Here is a 24,229-nt window from a genome sequence, read left to right as displayed (position 1 = left end):
TGCGTTTTCAAACCTGCATTTTTAAAAATGCTGGTTTTGTTGCATATTATGCAGGAAAGATGCCAAAACGCACTTAATTAGAGTCAATGGGATCACAATGGCATGCATTTTTCATGCATTTTCTATGCGTTTTTTATATGCGGTTTTTTTCCTAAAAATAATTTTTTTAGCTGTATTTTTGGTTCCTGTTGTCTTCCAAGTGATTTGCATAAATGGGAATATAAAAACGCATGGAAAACACATACAAAATACATATGCATTTTATATATGCAAACCGCAAATGCATTAAAACGCAAACAAAACGCATCAAAAAACGCACCAAAAACACAGTAAAAATGCACAAAAAAAGGAAAAAGCATTAACATAAAACGCAGCCTTTCACACTATGGCCCATATGCAATTCACTTTTTTACCTGAGTTTTCTCCTAGGAGATAATTTTTCATTTTCAATTTAAAATAACTTTCCAGCACTTTTCAACTAAAAATGTACCCGAAAGAAGTTGAAAAACTACTATCAAAATTATTTTGAGCATTTTCTTGCTTTATGGTGGCTTGAAAGGCATTTTATTGACAAGTTTAAAAATGTCAACTTGGAGAAAACTAAGGAGGAAAAGTGAATTGCATATGGGCCTATGTCATATGTGAGCCCAGCCTCGAGCAGTCAGCCTTTGTACCTCCAGTGATTCTGTAATCACAGTATATGCTGAATGTAGAGATCAATGTGCTGCCTGATGCTTTTATAAATATGTTCCAAGATCTCTCGAGAGAGAGGAATGAGAATTCCTAAGAGTTTTATTGTTAAATTTACTACAAATCATAGTACAAACATTGCACTAATTTTATGTGTTTGGAGATGGGATTGACAGAAATGTGGAAAATTTTGGAAATACTTATTGCTGTATTTTTTTTTCTTTTGTCATATATTTATAAAGATTATTTTACTTTTTTATCATCTAGATAATACAATTATTTAATTCAAAATCAGGAAAAAAGGAGGTTATGTGTGGCACTTCCCAGAAAAAATGGAACTCTGAGCTGTACAAGTCACACAGGTCAGATGAGCTCTGCAGCCCTGTAACACCCCGCACTGTATACAGTATAGCAACTGTCACCTGGATGTGTGCTCTGCACAAATGGATGAAAAACACAATGGAATATCTTGCTGAGAAGAAGAAAGAGAGCAAACGTGCACCTTTCCGTCCCACAAATGTAATGGTGTGAAGTGACAGTTAATTTTGACAACAGGCGTTAATAACACTCATAGGAAGATCAAGTGTAACATCGGTGTGATGCTAGGCATCGCTTACGTGTCCAGCAAGTGCAGGGTCAACGGTGCAGTAGGTTGGTGGCAGGCAATAAGTGGTGGAACGACGGCCATTTTGCATTGGTATGATGCTTGATCACGCTGCGTACCACAGGTAGTACTTAGCGTGACCAAGCTCCATACCGACGCGAAATGGCCGTTGCTCCCCCCATTTATTGCCTGCCACCAACCTACTGCACCGTTGACCCTGCACTTGCTGGACACGTAAGCAATGCTTAGCATCTCACTGATGTTACACTTGATCTTCCTATGAGTGTTATTAACGCCTGTTATGAACATTGACTGTCACTTCACACCATTACACTTGTGTGACAGAAGGTGCCCGTTTGCGCTCTTTCTTCTTCTCGGCAAGAGAATACAATTATTTATCCTATTTAAACACATACTGGTTTTAGATGAAATATAGCTCAAAGCACATTTCATTTTAAAACTATAATGCCTGGAAACTGAGAAATAATATTTTTTTTCTAATTTTTTAAGTATTTTTCCCTTTAAAATGCTTATAAAATAGAATAGTTCTTAGAAAAAAGTAGCACCCTAATTTGTGCTGAATAAAACAATAAATAGATCATTTTGATGTGATAAGTAACAATAAAGATATTAGTTAACCTATTTTGGTTCCTGGACGTAGTATCTACGTCCAGGAACTATGCGCGCTACCGTGCTCTCCCGCGGCCGATCGCGCGCGTGCACACGCACTCCTGGCCGCGGATTCGGTAGCCAGGGAATCAATGTATCGGGCTACGGTGCCCGATCATTGATTCCTCTCCCTCGCTGAAAAAGCAACAGCTTCTCTCGGAAGCTGCGCCTTTTCTGGCCGTTCCCTTCCCGATGCGTCACTGTAAGCGTGTGTTACGCTTAGAGTGACGTCATGTAATACTACACCTGTAAAAAAAAAAAATTAAAATTAACACACATTTACATTATAAATCTATTGTTTACCTCCCACCCTCCCAAAACTACCCAAATAAAATGTTTACTATAAAAAAAAAAACCATTACAATAAAAAAAAACATGTAAATATTTACCTAAGGGTCTAAACTTTTTAAATATCAATGTAAAGATGAAATATTTCTATATTTTTTTTATTTTAAACTTGTAAATAGTGATAGATGCAAAACGGAAAAAATGCACCTTTATTTCCAAATAAAATATTGTCGCCATACATTGTGATAGGGACATAATTTCAATGGTGTAATAACCGGGACATATGGGCAAATACAAAACGTGAGTTTTAATTATGGAGGCATGTATTATTTTAAAACTATAATGGCTGAAAACTGAGAAATAATGCATTTTTCCATTTTTTTCTTATTCTTCCTGTTAAAATGCATTTACAGTAAAGTGGCTCTTAGCAAAATGTACCCCCCAAAGAAAGCCTAATTGGTGGCGGAAAAAACAAGATATAGATCAGTTCATTGTGATAAGTAGTGATAAAGTTATAGGCTAATGAATGGGAGGTGAACATTTCTCACGTGAAAATGACGGAACCTGAATGGGTTAATGAATGGGAGGAGCGTGATGTGAAAATGGCTCTGGTTTTTAAAGGGAAAAAAAAAAACTGTAGTTGGGAAGTGGTTAAAGTGTACCTGAGGCAACATGTGTCATGAGATAAACATGTGTATGTACAGCACAAAACATATTAATAATCAGGATGTTTATCTTTTTTTATATTGCTGCTTGAAATAGTTAATTTTCAGGCATACAAGTGACAGCTTCTACAGCCTTAAAAGTTTCCCTGGCAGAACACAACTTCTGAGCTTAGGGGAGAATACAGAAAAAGGTCATGTCATGCCTGGCAGATCTCTCATTTTCCTTCAGCCTCTATACCCCAATCTAGTGCCGTATCTCTGAGCTCGGCACACGGTCTTCACCTATAGACAAGCCCCGCGTGAACAGGACACTGAATATGTCTCCTGACTACGGTCACCCCCAGGTCTTAACGTGCAAGGTATAGAGGCTTAGGCCAGGAAAACCAGAGTACCACCAGAGCCTACAAGCAAGACTATGTGGCTGGGTGGTATCAGGTAACAGAGCAGAATAAAAAACATACGATTGGTTCACACGATGGCCAGGGGCCCCGTACCTCTCTCACTGGCCGGGGCCCCAAGGCCAACATGCGATACCTGGAGGGGAGTGCAGGTGGGCCTGGACCTCTCACACCCAGGCTCTGGACCTCTCACATCCAGAAAACCCACCAACACTGCCTCCATACTGAATGCTAAATTCGACACACACAAGCAATAGAACACACAGCAGTACATGCATCCAGCTACATTTAAGTGGTCAGCAGGTGCTCGTCAGCCAATCAGGATGCACTGTCATACACCCTTTACCTGCCATACCACATCTAGCAGCCATTAGCATTCAGGTGGGAGGCTCCAGTTGGACGCAATCGCAAGATTGCATTGCTAGCAGGACCACCCCATGCAGGCATCACTCCCACGGGGGTCCCTCCCTAACCGCTCACCTGTCCGCCATGTCCTAGAGCTGAAAAAAAAAACTTTTAAAAACACACGATGGCCAGGGGCCCCGTACCTCTCTTACTGGCCGGGGCCCCAAGGCCAACATGCGATACCTGGAGGGGAGTGCAGGTGGGCCTGGACCTCTCACACCCAGGCTCTGGACCTTTCACATCCAAAAAACCCACCAACACTGCCTCCATACTGAATGCTAAATTCGACACACACAAGCAATAGAACACAGCAGTACATGCATCCAGCTACATTTAAGTGGTCAGCAGGTGCTCGTCAGCCAATCAGGATGCACTGTCATACACCCTTTACCTGCCATACCACATCTAGCAGCCATTAGCATTCAGGTGGGAGGCTTCAATTGGACGCAATCGCAAGATTACATCGCTAGCAGGACCGCCCCATGCAGGCATCCCTCCCACAGGGGTCCCTCCCTAACAGCTCACCTGTCCGCCATGTCCTAGAGCTGAAAAAAAAAACGTTTAAAAACGATTGGTTCAAACGATGGCCAGGGGCCCCAAGGCCAACATGCGATACCTGGAGGGGAGTGCAGGTGGGCCTGGACCTCTCACACCCAGGCTCTGGACCTCTTACATCCAGAAAACCCACCAACACTGCCTCTATACTGAATGCTAAATTTTGCTTGTGTGTGTCGAATTTAGCATTCAGTATGGAGGCAGTGTTGGTGGGTTTTCTGGATGTGAGAGGTCCAGAGCCTGGGTGTGAGAGGTCCAGGCCCACCTGCACTCCCCTCCAGGTATCGCATGTTGGCCTTGGGGCCCCGGCCAGTGAGAGAGATACGGGGCCCCTGGCCATCGTGTGAACCAATCGTGTGTTTTTAAACATTTTTTTTTCAGCTCTAGGACATTGCGGACAGGTGAGCGGTTAGGGAGGGACCCCTGTGGGAGGGATGCCTGCACGGGGCGGTCCTGCTAGCGATGCAATCTTGCGATTGCGTCCAACTGAAGCCTCCCACCTGAATGCTAATGGCAGCTAGATGTGGTATGGCAGGTAAAGGGTGTATGACAGTGCATCCTGATTGGCTGACGAGCACCTGCTGACCACTTAAATGTAGCTGGATGCATGTACTGCTGTGTTCTATTGCTTGTGTGTGTCGAACAGAGCAGAATGCCCTTGTAGAGGAGATTACACAGATCACACCAGGAGCTATGAACAAGGGAGCAATTGCTCAGAGCGACCACAGCTCTGAACTTCTGATAACCGCCACAATAAACAAGAAACAATGGTGGCTCAGTGCGACCGCAGCACTGAGCATCTGATGTCCACCACACTGAGTAAACAAAGACAGACAACAGACAGACAGAAGGAATGCTTGCCAATCTAGTCGCTGCCCCAACAATAGCAAACATCCACACAGGCATGGACAAGACAAACAAGAAGGAGCGTAACTAATAGCAACCGCAGCTATAGTTATGTCCACAGCAACAGAACCAGTAGGAACAGACAGACAGAAGGAATGCTCGCCAAACTAATTGCTGCCCCAGCGATAGCAAGCATCCGCACAGGCACGGACAAGACAAACAGGAAGGAGCATAACTAATAGCAACCGCAGCTATAGTTAAGTCCACAGGATCAGAACTAGCAGGAATACTACCAGTCACCAATGTGGTCAAGACAGTGTCCAAGCTATCAGGATTGGAATGACTTCACTGTATCCCCGCGGGCGCATAGAACGTCCAAGAAAGCAAGGCAAGGTAAGCAGTACAATTCAAACTTCAGATAAGGAACCCAGAAGCCAGATAAGGCAAAGCTGAGGTGTTAGAGAAGGAGAAGACTTTTCCATGAACATCACCCAATGAGAGCAGGCATGCAAATGCCCACTCCGCTGAATGGTAATCACTCAATCTGGGTTGGTCTGATTGAAGACTAAAGGCTGACTGTGGATGGAAAGGACTCTCCTTACCAATGCATGCAATATTATGCAACAACATGCAAGTAGGAAATACAGAGCTGTCTGGCTGCAGTTCAACTACAGCAAGCCATAGGTGGATTTATGACAACATTCTGAGCTACGCTGAACTGCATAGTGATTGCAGGTGGCAATGAGACTTATTGCGAATGCAATCAAAACTAAGCAACAGAATGCAAGCAAAGAAGTCAGAACTGCCCGCTTGCAGTTACACTGCAACCGACAGGAGATGCTACAGGAGGGAGCCTACCAGGTCAACTGTTATTGTATTTTATCTATAAGACACTTAAAGTGGTCTGAAACTCCGACATAACATTCAATAAAATATCTTTTCCTACTGTTTATTACTCATACAGTTATCATATTTGCTTTTGTGCATAAATAATATTGTCTGTTTACAAATTACAAGTTTCCAAAGTGTAGTTTATCATACCCTGAAAGCTGGCATTTCATTTTATGAAAACGTGTTTCCCAGGGGATTACCCTTGCTTTATCAAGCATCAAATGTAAAATATGCTCGATAAAGCAGGGGTGCTTTCCTGGGAAACGCGTCACAATAAAGTTTTCAAACACAGCCTTTGCATATCTTTGCGGCTAACACCACTTCGCTTTGCTAACTGTTTTTATCTCCTACTACACTCATAGCCGAGGAATCAGGATCGTACCAGCCAAGCGCAGAAAAACGTTCACAGGCCTACTGCAGTGTGTTCCAAATAACCACCATGGAATCCCGACCGGATCACCATCCAAGTCCATGAGGATATCCGTGCAAGCCAGGTCCCCAGCATAAGAGGGACACAAGCGTGACAGCTGGCAAAACTTATATAGGTTTTTCCAGCCTCGACAACCTTTCCTATAGGGCCTAGAGCCCTCACCTACTAGTATCACAGTGTGCGCTTTTTCTCCTTTCTGTCTCCATATTCATCAGGAGTAACACACAGCTTAGGGTCCAATCAGAGCTTGGCACAGAGGTGCCAAGCTCTGATTGGACCCTAAGCTGTGTGTTACTCCTGATTGTTTATTGCCTGCGAAATGCGTTGCAAATTATTTTAGGAATATGTGAATAAATGCTTTTCCATTGAAATCGACAGTTGTGTCTGTTTTGGGTTGGCTGGTCCACCACCGCCTCCCCTAACGGTTTAAACGTTTTTAGTAAATTTTATCCTTCTGGCGCCTCTGTACATCTCTACAAATTAAGATATCCACCCTTGGTGGAACGGTGTCACACCCTCCTTTTCCTCTATCTACAGAGAGCGACGTCTTAGTCCTGAGTGGGGACAGGCTTGTACTCCCCACCTGCCCACACAATGGTTACCTTGGCGGTAACCCTGGTTTGTAAGTATAATACTCACTTCTCATATAATTCTCTCCCACATTCCAATACATACTACACTATATTGGGCTCTCAGTTTTCTGCTTTTTATTAGGTTCTGGAGGCTTCCCCCACCCAAGGTGAGTACCCCCCAGTGGAGGTTCTTCTCCATACAGGTTTTCTTTAACCACCCCAAGTCTAACCCTATAACCTCCCCCTGTTGCCTAACCTTAACCGTTAGACTTAAATTGCTGCTTCCTTTTCTATTGCCACCTATGGCGGCAACATTTTTTGCAGTGCTCCTCCTGCATGATTTTTACATGATCTGCACCAGTAGAGCCTGAAATCTGACTCTTACAGCAACTCCTGGCCGTGCAGTAAATACTTCAAGACAAGATATTTAGTGGCAGAAAGTTTTTTTTTGCATGAAAAAAAGTTAAGCAGTTTTACGAATAATGTTTTTAGGTATGTGTAATTTGATACTTAATATGCTGTAAGTCAAGGGCCCTTATTCAATTCACATTTTGACAAGTAGATAATTTTTATCTTCTGTTTAAAATATTTTTACAGCATTCTGTAATTGATAAAGCACCACAAAGTAGTTAAAACTGTAAACATTATTTGGAGAATTTTTTTTTTTTTTTTTTTTTTTGCTTGTTGGTTTAAAGGGCATTTTATTGATAATGTGTCAAAATATCACCTAGGAGAAAACATAGGAGAAAAAGTGGAATAATACATTATGCTATGAATTATTTTATTCTAAACACATTTTAATTGGAATAATAAGGACAAAATGGAAAAACATAATTTCTTAGTTTTCAGTCATTATAGTGTTAAAATAAAATGTTCTACTGTGGATAAAACCCACACATTTTATTTGCCCATTTGTCCCGGTTATTGCAACATTTAAAATTTCTCCCTAGTACAATGTATGGCATCAATATTTTATTTAGAAATAAAGGTGCATTGCTTCAGTTTTGTGTCCATCACTATTTATAAGCCGACAAATTAAAACATAACAGTTATATACCCCCTTGATGTAATTATATATATATATATATATATATATATACATATATATATATATATATATATATATATATATATATATATATATATATATATAATGTTTGGGTACTATGGGGGTGTGTGGGAGGGAAATAGTTAATTTTAAACGTAAGTGAAGGTATTTTTATTAAATAAAATATGTTGTGATGTAGTTTTACTCTTTGGCCACAAGATGTCCTCAGTCATTATTTCTGATTCACGTATGTAAGGATGTGAATTGGAAATAATGCGTGGCAGTGTAACAGCCAGAAGATACAATGACGCAGGCATCTAATAGATGCCAGCGTTCATTGACTGGGGGGCTCAGTTTTATGAATGGGAGCCGTGTTCCCATTCATTCATGTCCCCGCTAACCAGCGGTATTTGGAGAGGCACACCTTACCGTGGATAGCTTTGTGCTCAGCCTAGATGTAGAAGCCACATCAGTCCAGTATAAGCAATCCAAGTTCGGCCGGCACACCAATGTTAGTATTCCAAAAGTGTTTTATTGTATGCACAACATGACAATTGTTTCGGGGCCTTGGAGGGTCCCCTTCATCAGATAAAGTGCAGACAGCCATAAAGGCAGCGTGCACCCCTGCGCACACAGAAGTGGGAGGCGGTCGCCCGCTCCCATTGACAAACTTTTGCGGCCCTGGGACTTCAAATGAAGTTTCCCAGGGCATGTTTATACTGCACCTTAAATATTAACTTTTTCTTCTCAGTTTTCTCCTTGCTCAATAAAATGCCCTTTAAGCCAACAGCAAGCAAGAAAATACTCAAAATAATTTTAATAGTACTTTTTACCTACATTTTTGGTACTTTTTCAATTGCAAGGTGCGGAAAAGTTTTTTTAAATAGAAGATGAAAAATGATCTCCTGTGAGAAAGCTCAGGGTAAAAAGTGAATTGCATGTAGACCAATGTGTATAATTCCTGTAACTATTGTATTAAAATAAAATATAATTCAAAAACAAACAAAAAAAATGGCAAGAATTCCAATTTCTTCACACTTCCCCAAACACCATTCCCAAGTAAAGCACCTAAGGATTTATTTATCAAGGTTCTTCTAAGCTCAATTTTTGTAATTAAAATGATTTGCAACCCTTGGCCGTATCATAGCAGATATTAGCAAGGATTGTATTTATCTGTAGTAAGAGATTTTGGAGCTCTAGGTGGGTCTGGATTAATTACAAAATCTCACAGAGGTTGGTTTAATGGGATTGTCCACGGTTGTGCTCATTTTCTAGCAATTCTCATTGTGGTCATCTAACACTATGACCAATGGTTATTATTATTTCATTATTTATTTACAAACATTGTCTGACATTGTGCTGCAGTACAGACATTGAAGGCAAACCTGCCGTTACTTTGTATAGAGTATAATACAGACAGTAGTGCAAACCATAAATATATACATAGTTCACATACAGCAAAATGTTCAAAAACACGACGAGTACAAATGCATATTATTATTACTGGCTGAAGACCCAGCGTTGCTCGGGTATGCATATGGTTGTTGTTGGGTCCATCCACTTTTTCTAACCTTGACACACAATAACTCACGGACCAAGTTTGTGAGCTTTAGGGACCTTGGCATCAATAATGTGAGAATGGAAGCAGTTTATCAATTAAAGAGATTTTGACTGTTTGTAGCTCTGCCCCCTATTCTGAATTTGAACCCCAGTCACCCAATGACCAACTGTACCAGGTTTGAGACATCTGCCATTAACCTCCTCGGCGGTAAGCCGCGCAGGAGGTTTTCTCCGGCCCTGCTGGGCCAATTTGTTTAATTTTTTTTTTGCTGCACGCAGCTAGCACTTTGCTAGCTGCGTCAGCACACCGATCGCCGCTGCCCCGCGCTCGATCACCGCTATCCGTTGCGCTACGCGCCCCTCCCCCAGACCCCGTGCGCTGCCTGGCCAATCAGTGCTAGGCAGCGCTGAGGGGTGGTTCGGGACTCCTAATGACGTCCCGACGTCGGTGATGTCGGTGACGTCATCCCGCCCCGTCGCCATGGCAATGGGGGAAGCCCTCCAGGAAATCCCGTTCTTTGAACGGGATTTCCTGATCGGAGATCGCCGAAGGCGATCAAAGCGGGCGGGGGGATGCCGCTGAGCAGCGGCTATCATGTAGCGAGCACTGGGCTCGCTACATGATACAAGAAAAAAAAACCAAAAAAAAACTGCTGCGCTGCCTCCTGGCGGAATTTTTTATACCGCCAGGAGGGTTAACAGTGTAAGAATGGCAGCACTTTAAATATTCTCCTTCAAATGTAATAGGTGCATTTTGATTGGCTGTTGTAGGCCCCACCCACTCTCCTTTCCTGCATATTAATCACAGTCACCAACTGTGCCAACTGTGCCAAGCTTAAAGGGGTTATTTCGCGAATGAGGAAAAACAAATGGTGGTCTATGCAAAGACTATTAAACATCCCTCTAAAATAGTGTGAAAAGTTTTTCAAATAAATGAATGGTTTCCTCAAAGCAACATATAATCCTCAGTGTTTGTAATCAGTGGCGGATGACGGACTGGGAGGCTAATCCATTTGTTAGGGGTGTTTTTTTTTACTTAAATTTCACAAACATAACTGCTGCCTACCTCCTTTTCAGTGGTGTAATCCACTTCTGTCAGAAATCACCGTTAGATGCATGTGAGGTTCAGCAGCTGAAGGAGAGCGGCAGCGGCTACTAATAAATGAGTCACTGGCAGGGACTTGTGCTGCCCGATCTAAAAAAGACTCTCTGATTCCCTGGCTCCAAGTCCTTTGTGTCTCCTCCACCCCTCCAAGAAACTATGCGAGTTGTATGCTATACAACTAAAGAGCCAAATCGGCAGAAGCAGAAGTGATTCAAAGAGGCCAAGAGGAAACGGTTCTTAACCGGGAAAATGGTGAGAGTGAATCGTATTTAAGAGACTAAATCATTTTAAGAGACTGAGTCACTCAAGCTGATTGCAGGAGTAGTGAAATCGATCCACAGTGCTAACAAGGAAACAGTTCAATGAATCATTTCATGCTAAATGATTCAATCTCCCATAGCATGAAATGATTCATTGAACCGTTTCCTTGTTAGCACTGTGGATTGATTTCACTACTCCTGCAATCAGCTTGAGTGACTCAGTCTCTTAAAATGATTCCGTCTCTTAAAACAGACCTTACAGTTTTTGAGAAAAAAGGTTTTAAAATTTCAAAGGAAAAAAGCATACATTTAAATGTGTAAATGACAGTTAGTTAATGAAGCGGTTAATAGCAAAGCCCCCTTACATGCTAGAAACACAAAATTTGCAGGATATGTTAAAAAGAACAGTGGGAAAAAATAATCTTTTCCTATTTTATTAAACTTTTTTTTTTATGTTCAGAGGGTGGGAAATAAAAAAAAAATTATGTGGGGTCCCCCCTACCGAGCATATTTAACCCCTTGTCCCCATGCAGGCTGGGATAGCCAGAATGCGGAGCCCCAGCCGACTAGGGCAGGAGTCAGGAACCTTTTTAGCTAAGTGAGCCATAAACACCACATATTTTAAAATGTAATTCTGTGAAAACCATACAATATGTTTCAAACTGGGACAGTGCGCATGCGCAGCAGAGGGGTCACGCCCCTGTTGCCATGGTGATGTGTATACAGCTGATCCGCCCGGCAGCGGAAGTGTCAGACACGTCTTCAGCTTCTCTTGGGTTTCAGCAACATCAGCAATTTCCCAGAGAGCCAGACAGGAGAAATACCCACTAAAAGCTTGTACAATTAGCTAGCTGACTTGGGGGTTGATTCACTTTGTAGGACAAGATCCCTGCACTTTGGCCGAACAGCCTATTGGGCCAATCAAAGTGCGGGGATCTCGTCCTACAAATTCACCGGACCTGACATGGTCCAGCGTGGGACAATTGAAGCTGCCATTCGATTTGGGGTAGTGCGAGTAAGTTAGTAGTGAATGCTACAGCAGTAGCATGCACTACTTTGAAACTTTTCCTTGCGCTGCCACACTATGCTGCGCTGCTTGAGCAGTGTAGCTTAGTGAATCAATCCCTACTGATTTGTCTGTGAGCCAGATGTAGCCATCAAAAGAGCCACATCTGGCTCCCGAGCCTCAGGTTCCCTACCCCTGGACTAGGGCTTTGAACCCTGAGCTATACCAGCCCGCATGGTCCCTTGTATGGGGGGGCTCCGGGGGAGAGGGTCTGCCAAGCCTTACTCTTCCCCACCTCCAGTGCCCCAGGAGGAGGTGGGGTGATGACTCTCTGGGGGTTCATGGTGGCTATTAACTGCTAAAATCGGCTGGTTTTGGGGGTTTTTAATTACAAATACTTTTTTCATTTATAATTCAATTTTCTTAAAAACTTTAAGGCCTATTTGAATTTTTTTTTAGTTGGAGACACTGATCACCTTTATAATCCATGCAATTTTGGGGATTGTAGCATGTATGGGGCCTTTGCTATTAACGTTAAAGATAAATCCAGATCACGAGCTGTGATCACAAATTCTTATAGTAATCATGGCTAAAATCTGAGTCGAATTCGTAAGTCAGTTTTAAATCCGGGTCACAATCATGGCTTATCCGGATTTTGGGACTGCCGTGGCCGGATTTATTTGAATCCGTGATCGGGTGTATCCGAGCAACACTGGCGGTGACAAAAGCTGAGGATAGGAGGGTTTCTTGTGAGGAGTCAAAGTTGAAGGTGGTATCTCAAAACTACTATGGAAATAGATTGAATAATTTATTGAGAGCCATGTAAGAAAAGACTAGGAAAAGAACTGATCCTTTGGGCATTGAAGTGATTGGCAAAGGGGGACATCAGAATCAGTAGAGACTAGACCAGACATGGGCAAACTAGACCCTCCAATTGTTAAAAAACTACAAGTCCCACAATGCATTTGCCTTTATGAGTCATGACTATAAATGTCAGACACCTGCAATGCATTGTGGGACTTGTAGTTCTTTAACATCTGGAGGGCCAAATTTGCCCATGCCTGATCTAACCCTTACAAATGTTTGCGCGCATAAAGGGTTACGTTGCGTGATAAGTGAAGGTTTGCGCATGTTTCATGTGAAAAACGCGCACGTGATCGAACGCAAACCTTCACTTATCACACAAAGTAATCCTTTACGCACGCAAACCTTTGCACACGGCAGATCGCTTTCATAGCAGTTATAACGCTTTAGTGAATTCAGCCCAAGGTGTGGAAGAGATTTTCAAAGGAGAGGTGAAACTTGCAAAAAGTCCTGGATGCACAAGTGAACAGATGTGTCCAAAGTTGAGGATTAGAGGATTTCATGTGAGGAGTTGAAGGTGGGATGGTATCTCAAAATTACTATGGAAATAGATAGAACAATAGAATAGTTTATTGAGAGTCATGTGAGATAAGACTAGGAATTTGAACTGATCCTTGGGACATTGAAGTGATTGGCAAAGAGGTGCAAGAAGTCGAAGTGGATGATATGAACATCAGAGACCAGTAGGGACTAGATATATACCAGTCTGTTTTTGGTAGGCCATAGAGTAAGATATTGCAGTGGTCAAGGTGGGATATGATTTTAGGGATATGATAATAATAGACAGTTTTTTTATAAAATTATCTCCACTCTACTGTATTACTTACTTTATAAATGGTTAACGAGATGCAAATAATTTTGAGTTTATACAGCATTATGCAAATTTTGTATGAAAATATATGCAGCTTGAAAATGGACCAATCACATTTTTTCCTCAGCAGGTTTTGATTGGTTCATTTCCAAGCTGAATAGATTTGCATCCAGAATTTCCATAGTGCTGCACCAACTCGAAATTATGTGCAACTCATTGACTATCCCTAATTACGTTATCCTGTTATGTTGAACACCTGATAAATCAGGCCCCTTTTTTTAAAATATTCTAATGCTCATGTAGTCTCTGAAAGCAGCCAATTTTAACAACCTCTTAAATTTTTAAGACGTCATTTTTTTAGGATGGATCCTCATCCATGAAAAAGAACTCATAGATATCTACAGTAGTGTGCTGGACACCAATGAGGTTACTCAAAAGTTTATGAAGATGTGATTATATTTCAGGTGACTACTTTGTCTCAGAATCACCTTTACAGAAGTTTAGCTTACGCATGTTATAAATTATTTTTACTTTTAGAGATTCTGTCCTGACACCATACACTATGGGGTTCACAATAACTGATGTGAGAAGGCCCATGATAGAAAGTAACACGTGGATTGTAACTGGAAGGTTTAGTCCATTCAAACGGTATCTTAGAAAGACAAATAAAGCAGCTGTCATGAAGGCTGAAAATGTGATCATGTGGCTCGCCAACGTATGGATGGCTTTCAGGCAAGCTGCTCGGGACATTCTGAGGCAAATTAACAATGTTTTTATGTAGCAATATACACTTATCAGAAAGGTGCCAAAAACAACTAATAGTGTTTGAACAAGTCCAAAGAGATTATTGACCATGGCAGAGTCCCCACAAGCCAGTCTGACAAGGGACATATTTTCACAAAAAATATTATTAATATTAAACCCACAAAACTGGAGGTTTGCTGTCATGATCACTGGAACTATTACAAGCGCAAAGACTAAAATCCAAATGCCTGTGATATAGTTTGCAGCTTTCGTATTTGTCATTAAGGTGGGGTATCTCAATGGGTGGCCTACAGCCAAATACCGGTCAAACGCCATGGCAGTAAAGGTGAATATTTCTACAGCTGAAAAAGTCTGAGTGCAGAATGTTTGAGTTAGACATTCAGAGAAGGAGATGGTTGAGGATGCAGTCAGCAAGCTAATTATATATCGAGGGAAAATAACTGTATTTCCAAAAATTCCATTAAGAATTAAGTTGCATATAAATATGTACATTGGCTCATGAAGGCTCTCCTCGACCCATATGACATAAACTATTAGACAACATAATAGCATAGTGATCACATAGAGGCCAAAAGCTAAAACAAAACATACATATCGGTATCTTTCCATTTCTAAGAGTCCAAGAAAAACAAAATATGTCCCAAGTTTAGTTGAATTTTCCATCGTAAATTAACTTACATTTTCAATATTTAAAATGTATTGTCATGAGATATTTTTTTTTTTAATTTAGAAATTATGTTGCAAAAATATATAAAAATTGTATTTAAGGTCTTAAGCACATTGATGCTGTACACCTGGTGGGAGTACTGAGCTGCCCTGACCTTGAGATGCTTTTATAAACCTATTTCATGGATTATCCCGAAGGGGGTTTATTCTCCTAAGATTTTTCTTGTATCATCATTAAAATTAACTAGAAGGATTCTGGCATTGTCATTTATTTATTAACCTTTTTAAAATATAAGAAATTGCTTTCACTACCTCTATTACTACAAATAAAAATGTTGGTATCAGTCTTTGCATGAATGCTAATCATACTTATTTAGTAATAAAGGAATTACATATTATTTTAATACATTCAAAAATACACAATCATTAACAAATATTTAAAGTATCACTGTATTCTTAAAGGGAATCTGAAGTAAAAATACATGTATGAGATAATGATTTATATTTGTAGTACAGCTAAGAAATAAAACATTAGTAGCACCTATATGAGTCTCATATTGTTTCCAATACAGGAAGAGTTAGGAAACTTCAGTTGTTATCTATGCTAAAGAGCTTCTCTGAGCTCTCCGACCTCAGCAACAGTGCTATTTTGTAATGCGCTTATCTCAACTAGAATGACAGTGGCAAAAAACATCAGTCCTCAGATGACAAACATTCCCTAATTGTTCACCTGAAAAAATATCAAGTCATGATCAACAAGAAAACATCTTTATTCTTATCTCAGGAGATTGAAAATGCAGTCAATTAACCGGATCAGCTTTTTCACACAGTTGACAATCTTTGCAACCCCTCTTGTTGGAAACCCAGCATCATATCTTCACAAGACATATGTGAGAAATTTGCTCACTTCTTCACAGACAGTGGCCTTAACTCACTAATATCATGCTGGAGATACTAAGGCAAGAGAAAACTTACCTCCACCCAGTGAGAGAGTTATCTTATCTCTTCATTCCTTAAGTTATCTCCTCTAGTTAATTTACCTCCTTTGTAGTTAATTTACCTCCTCTGTAGTTATTTTCACACGCAGTTAATAAACAGTCTTTAACTCTGGAGTTATTTTAAGGATTGAAGAGTTAACTTAAAGACAGAAGAGTTAACTTTAGGTTTGCCTGAGGTAAAATGTTTCCTGAATAGGACATGCCTCATCACCATGGTGATAACTCTAGAAATGTTATTAAAGACAGGAGATAAGCTTAGTGAATTGAGGCCCATGTCTCCTGCATACGATCTGCCATTCAAGCTACAGCAGCATCAATAACCTATGCACAGAGCCATAGAATGGATGCAAAATGAGATTACCACCATGAAATGATTTTGAGGTTATTATCACTGAAGACGATATCTAAGATATTCTCCTAAATCTTTGCCAGACTACCAGCGACCTGCACCCTGGCCTAACAAAGTTCATGTTGAAATGTCCATACCTGCTTAGACCAAAGTTTCACAAAATATTCAACTGTTATTTAAAAGCAGGGAGGTTTCCCACCTTTCTGAAACAAAACAGTCATCAGACTGCTACTCAAAAAACCATCTTGAGACCTCTCAGCAGTTTTTGACACAGCTGATTGTGAAGTGTTGCTTAAAGGGACTCCGAGCTCTAAAAAGAAACAAAAAGAATTACTCACCTGTGGCTTTCTGCAACCCATCGTAGATCGGGAGGTCCCCCGGCATGGTCCTGGCTCCTCTCCCAGTCCCTCCGCCGCATACCGTACCGCCGACACCCGGGCCGGGTGTCAGGCTCCCACTTCGTGAATGGGGACGCTCTTCGTCATTAAGCCGGCTGCTGTGCGTCATCACGGCGGCCGGTGAAGTGGGAGCCCGACACCCAGTGCGGGTGTCCCCGGTGAGGTATGCGGTGGAGGGACCGGGAGAGGAGCCAGGACCATGCCAGGGGACCTCCCGACCTACGGTGGGCTGCAGAAAGCCCCAGGTGAGTACCAATTTCGTTTCTTTTTAGAGGTCAGAGTCCCTTTAACAGGCTGGAAGAGTGTTGTGGCATAAATGGTTTAGTTCTCCAGTGGCTCAACTCTTTCTTGGCTGGCAGAAAACAGAGGGTATCCTTTCCTGCGCAACGCTGTACCACTAAAATATGGTGTGCACCAGGGCTCAATATTATCTCCTTTGCTGTTCACAATATACTGTGCATGCTACCACTTGAAAACATGGTCTGGCATACCCCTGTTATACAATAGATTTTAGAACTGGCCACCCCTCAACTGAGTAATATATTCAGAGGAAAAAAGAAAAATCATAATCCTGGCATAATTAGCCTAACACACATTTCACGGCCTTAAATAGACTCTGAAGTATCATAAAAATCATCTTTTTATTTCAAAAATGTGTTTAACATGTTTGCCCTAACTAAAACGCTGCATCCCTGTGGCTGTAATCTAACTAAATCCGGTGGGTCCAGGATCATGCTGATGCAGGCGTCCTCCCTCTCTTGCATCTGCTTGACCCTGGGGTCTGTGCGCAGGCAGCGCAGCATGTGCGCTGCCATGGGAAACAGGGTGGTCCGTCCAACAGAGACATCAGGGTCAGCGTCCTCCTCCTCCTCCTCCTCTAGCCCCTGAGCCTCTTCCTCCTCTCTCCACCCTCGCACCACTGCTGCTGCGCTCCTCTGTTCCCCCTCAGCAGCAACGTCCAGCACCTCCAACTCCTCCTCCTCATCCTCCTCCAGGGACTCAAATACTGGCCGAGCAGTGGACTGCGCAGGCGGCTGCTGTTCCAGCTGGTTCAGCGCCTCCTCTCCCAGGCCCTGCTAGTGGATGGGCAGGAGGGTGGGATGCTGCTAAAATCTGTGCAGTGGCTGTCTGGCTCTGACCACTGCCTGCGCCACTTTGCATCAGCTTCTCCAACTCACTAAAGTCCTCAAAATGTCTGCTCTGTAAGTGGGTCTGCAGGCACGAGGTACTCAATTTGTGGACATTGCGACCTCTGCTGAGACTGACACTGCAACTGTTGCAAATTGCACGGGTCGCGTCCACTGTGCACTTGGTTAAGTATAGTGTTGGGCGAACATCTAGATGTTCGGGTTCGGGCCGAACAGGCCGAACATGGCCGCGATGTTCGGGTGTTCGACCCGAACTCCGAACATAATGGAAGTCAATGGGGACCCGAACTTTTGTGGTTTGTAAAGCCTCCTTACATGCTACATACCCCAAATTTACAGGGTATGTGCACCTTGGGAGTGGGTACAAGAGGAAAAAAAAATTAGCAAAAAGAGCTTATAGTTTTTGAGAAAATCGATTTTAAAGTTTCAAAGGGAAAACTGTCTTTTAAATGCGGGAAATGTCTGTTTTCTTTGCACAGGTAACATGTTTTTTTGTCGGCATGCAGTCATAAATGTAATACATATAAGAGGTTCCAGGAAAAGGGACCGGTAACGCTAACCCAGCAGCAGCACACGTGATGGAACAGAAGGAGGCGCAGGAGGAGAAGGCCACGCTTTGTGAGACACAACAACCCCGGCCTTGCATGAGGGCAAGAAGCGTGCGGATAGCATGCTTTGTACCGCCATGCAGTCATAAATGTAATAAAGATAAGAGGTTCCATAAACAGGGACCAGCAACGCTAACCCAGCAGCAGCAGCAGCACACGTGATGGAACAGGAGGAGGCGCAGGAGGAGAAGGCCACGCTTTGTGAGACACAACAACCCAGGCCTTGCATGAGGACAAAAAGCGTGCGGATAGCATGCTTTTTACCGCCATGCAGTCATAAATGTAATAAAGATAAGTGGTTCAATAAACAGGGACCACGCGGCAACGCTAACCCAGCAGCAGCAGACGTGATGGAACAGGAGGAGGCGCAGGAGGAGAAGGCCACGCTTTGTGAGACACAACAACCCCGGCCTTGCATGAGGGCAAGAAGCGTGCGGATAGCATGCTTTGTACCGCCATGCAGTCATAAATGTAATAAAGATAAGAGGTTCCATAAACAGGGACCAGCAACGCTAACCCAGCAGCAGCAGCAGCAGCACACGTGATGGAACAGGAGGAGGCGCAGGAGGAGAAGGCCACGCTTTGTGAGACACAACAACCCAGGCCTTGCATGAGGACAAAAAGCGTGCGGATAGCATGCTTTTTACCGCCATGCAGTCATAAATGTAATAAAGATAAGTGGTTCAATAAACAGGGACCACGCGGCAACGCTAACCCAGCAGCAGCAGACGTGATGGAACAGGAGGAGGCGCAGGAGGAGAAGGCCATGCTTTGTGAGACACAACAACCCAGGCCTTGCATGAGGGCAAGAAGCGTGCGGATAGCATGCTTTGTACCGCCATGCAGTCATAAATGTAATAAAGATAAGTGGTTCAATAAACAGGGACCACGCGGCAACGCTAACCCAGCAGCAGCAGACGTGATGGAACAGGAGGAGGCGCAGGAGGAGAAGGCCACGCTTTGTGAGACACAACAACCCAGGCCTTGCATGAGGGCAAGAAGCATGCGGATAGCATGCTTTGTACCGCCATGCAGTCATAAATGTAATAAAGATAAGAGGTTCCATAAACAGGGACCAGCAACGCTAACCCAGCAGCAGCAGCAGCAGCACACGTGATGGAACAGGAGGAGGCGCAGGAGGAGAAGGCCACGCTTTGTGAGACACAACAACCCAGGCCTTGCATGAGGACAAAAAGCGTGCGGATAGCATGCTTTTTACCGCCATGCAGTCATAAATGTAATAAAGATAAGTGGTTCAATAAACAGGGACCACGCGGCAACGCTAACCCAGCAGCAGCACACGTGATGGAACAGGAGGAGGCGCAGGAGGAGAAGGCCACGCTTTGTGAGACACAACAACCCAGGCCTTGCATGAGGGCAAGAAGCGTGCGGATAGCATGCTTTGTACCGCCATGCAGTCATAAATGTAATAAAGATAAGTGGTTCAATAAACAGGGACCACGCGGCAACGCTAACCCAGCAGCAGCAGACGTGATGGAACAGGAGGAGGCGCAGGAGGAGAAGGCCACGCTTTGTGAGACACAACAACCCAGGCCTTGCATGAGGGCAAGAAGCATGCGGATAGCATGCTTTGTACCGCCATGCAGTCATAAATGTAATAAAGATAAGTGGTTCAATAAACAGGGACCACGCGGCAACGCTAACCCAGCAGCAGCAGACGTGATGGAACAGGAGCAGGCGCAGGAGGAGAAGGCCACGGTTTTTGAGACACAACAACCCAGGCCTTGCATGAGGACAAAAAGCATGCGGATATAGCAGCAATGCTTTTTGCCGCCATGCAGTCATAAATGTAATACAGATGAGAGGTTCAATAAACAGGGACCGGAAACGCTACACCATCCCAGATGTTCATTGGTCATGTTACTTGGTTGGGGTCCTGGAGTGTTGCGTAGTCATTTCCAATCCAGGATTGATTCATTTTAATTTGAGTCAGACGGTCTGCATTTTCTGTAGAGAGGCGGATACGCCGATCTGTGACGATGCCTCCGGCAGCACTGAAACAGCGTTCTGACATAACGCTGGCTGCCGGGCAAGCCAGCACCTCTATTGCGTACATTGCCAGTTCGTGCCAGGTGTCTAGCTTCGATACCCAATAGTTGAAGGGTGCAGATGGATTGTTCGACACAGCTACGTCATCTGACATGTAGTCCTTGACCATCTTCTCCAGGCGATCGGTGTTGGAGGTGGATCTGCACGCTTGCTGTTCAGTGGGCTGCTGCTGCATGGGTGTCAGAAAATTTTCCCACTCCAAGGACACTGCCGATACCGTTCCCTTTTGGGTACTAGCTGCGGCTTGCGTTGTTTGCTGCCCTCCTGGTCGTCCTGGGTTTGCGGAAGTCAGTCTGTCTGCGTACAACTGGCTAGAGGAGGGGGAGGATGTCAATCTCCTCTCTAAAGTCTCCACAAGGGCCTGCTGGTATTCTTCCATTTTGACCTGTCTGACTCTTTCTTCAAGCAGTTTTGGAACATTGTGTTTGTACCGTGGATCCAGAAGGGTATAAACCCAGTAATTGGTGTTGTCCAGAATGCGCACAATGCGTGGGTCACGTTTAATGCAGTCTAGCATGAATTGAGCCATGTGTGCCAGAGTCCTACCAGAATCCTCATCATCCTCTTGTGAGCGTTGTGATAGTTGTTGTGATGCATCATAGTCGTCACCTTCCTCCTGGTCTGCTTCTGCTGACCATTCGCGTTGAATTGTGGAAGTCCAACGTGCACCGCTCTGGCCCTCGTCAGTGGTGGCATGAAATTCCTGCTCCAACTCCAGCTGTTCCTCCTCCTCTTCTTCGTCATAGCTGCTGGGGCCAGCGTTCCCTGAGGCGGATGGCCTGATGTTGGTACCATCACGCTGATCGTTTTCTCCTTCAGATTCCCCCAGTTGCATCATGACAGCTGTTTCCTTGATTTTCAACATTGACCTCTTCAGTAAACACAGCAGTGGTATGGTAATGCTGACTGAAGAGTTGTCACTGCTCACAAGCAACGTGGATTGCTCAAAATTTTGGAGGACTTGGCAGAGGTCCAACATGTTGGCCCAATCGGATCCACAGAAGCTTGGCAGCTGTCCGGATGCGCCTCGGTACTGCGCCGTCATGTACTAGACCACTGCACTCTTCTGCTCGCAAAAGCGTGCTAGCATGTGCAGCGTAGAATTCCAGCGCGTAGGGACATCACACAGCAAGCGATGGTGGGGGAGATTGAAGCGCTCCTGCATCTTGGCGAGTGCCCCCGAAGCAGTACTGGAATTTCTACAATGTTTGGCCACTCGACGCACCTTCAACAGAAGATCGGCCACGCCTGGGTATGTCCTCAGGAACCGCTGAACTACTAGGTTCATCACGTGCGCCAGGCAAGGGATGTGTGTCAGCTTAGCCAACCTTAAAGCGCGAATGAGATTACTCCCATTATCACACACAACCATGCCCGGTTTCAAGTCCAGCGGTGCCAGCCACAAATCCGTCTGTTCCTTTATTCCCTTCCAAATTTCCTCCCCTGTGTACTGCTTATCCCCAAGGCAGATCAGCTTCAGCAACGCTTGCTGACGCATGCCAACAGCTGTGCTGCACTGCTTCCACGATCCTACTGCTGCTGGGTTAGCGTTTCCGGATGAGGTACAGCTTTGAGATGCGTTGGAGGAGAAGGAGTCAGAGAGGTAGGTGCTGCTGTTGTTATCCAGTGGGAGGGATGGCGGTGCAGCTGTTTGCGGCGTGGGCAACACCCGCGCCGTAGCAGGTGAGGAATCGCTGCCAGGCTCCACAAGGTTCACCCAGTGCGCGGTAAGGGAGATGTATCGACCCTGGCCGAACGCACTCGTCCAAGTGTCAGTGGTGAGGTGAACCTTGCAGGCAACGGCATTCTTCAAGCTTCGGGTTATTTTGCTGACCACGTGCTCATGCAACTCAGGCACTGCAGAGCGCGCAAAGTGGTAGCGGCTGGGAACCACGTAACGTGGGATGGCCACTGACATCATGCCCTTGAAGCTGTTTGTCTCCACCACTCGATATGGCAGCATTTCGCAGGCCAGAAGCTTGGCTATGCTGGCTGTTACTGCCACGGCCCGGGGGTCATTTGCTGGCAATTTCCTCTTGCGCTCAAACATCTCCGACACAGACAACTGAACCGTAGCGCTGCACACGGAAGGGCTGTTGGTTGTTGTGTTTGATGAACACTGGGAGACCTCAAGAGCACTACTCCGGAAAGTGACAGTGTCAGCGTCGTCTGATGTTTGTGAATGTTGTGAACCACGCAATGGCTGGGCTACTGCTGCTGCTGAGGCGGGTCTGGTGGTGAGTCTGGTGAACCCAAGGGAGGCAGTGTTGCTGGTACCCTGTCCTGCCGCGTTTGCCCACAGAGTGGGATGTTTGGATAGCATGTGGCGGCTCATGCTGGTGGTGGAGAGGTTGTTAATACTTTTCCCCCTGCTCAGGCGAGTCTTGCACACCTTGCAAATCGCCATGGTAACATCCTCAGTGCAGTCTTCAAAGAAAGCCCAGACTTTGGAGCACCTGCCTCCTTGCTGGCGATTTCTGTTTCCTCCTCTTTTGCCTCTCACTCTAACTTCCACGCTTGTGGTGCCTGAAATTGCGCGCCGCCTACCTTGTGGCACAAGGCGAACTCGTGCAGCAGTGGGTTCTTCAACAGACTCATCTGTGCTGCTGCTACGACGGCGATGTTCTCGTTCACAAATAAAATCTGGGTCTCTGTCCACATTGTCCATACCCTCCTCTTCCATCTCCTCAAACTCGTCATATGTCATTGTGGGGGGCCGCCGCCGTGGAGTAGAGCTCCCCAGAACAACCTCTGCGCAGCTCACTCCAACGTCGTCTTCCAGATCTTGTCGGCCGACCTCCTGCAATTGCAACCCCTCCTGCCCAACTTGCTCTGGGATTTGGGTTTCCGAGTCCTCCTCGGACTCGCCTTGTATTTCAGTGCGCGGTGCATTTCCCACAGTTAATGGTTGTGAATCCGGGCACAACATTTCTGGCTGTTCCTCCATTGACCTTTCATAGGTGGAAGTTTGTTGGGCTGGGAATAGCTCCTGCGAATACCCCATTGTGTCCTGAGGTAATTCATAGGACTGGTTATCTGGCAGTTGTGTGCGTGGTGTCGCTGCCGGTTGTGTCAGCTTTGTGCCCACTGGCTCCTTGTAACTGGCTGAGGACTCGGACCTCGTGCGTGATGTGCTGGTGCTGCTTAACCCACTGCTGGACGCTTGAGAGGTCATCCAAGTAATTATCTGGTCCTGTTCTTTTGGATTTGTGAGGGTTGTTGTCCTGGACAACATGGGCGGTATTGAGTGGGTTTTCTTGGGTGCTCCCCTGTGGCCTGTACGTGAACCGTCAGGGGAAACACCTCTTCCCTTGCCCCTTCCTCTTTCACCGGATTTCTTCCTCATTTCACTTATCCTTACAGTACACGCTGACTGGCAGCAGTACAGTGGCAGTACAGAAATGCTATACAGTACCACTATTCCCAGCAGCGACACAGAGCACAATGCTATACAGTGGCGGGTGAGCGGTGTACTACTGTTCCCAGGCCCAGCAGACACAGAGTGGAAGTAAACACAATGCTATATAGTCTGGCTGAGCGGTGTACACAGAGTGGCAGTA

This window comes from Hyperolius riggenbachi, chromosome 2 (genome assembly GCF_040937935.1).
Source record: "Hyperolius riggenbachi isolate aHypRig1 chromosome 2, aHypRig1.pri, whole genome shotgun sequence".
NCBI lineage: Eukaryota > Metazoa > Chordata > Amphibia > Anura > Hyperoliidae > Hyperolius > Hyperolius riggenbachi.
Note: the sequence above shows the minus strand (reverse complement) of the source record.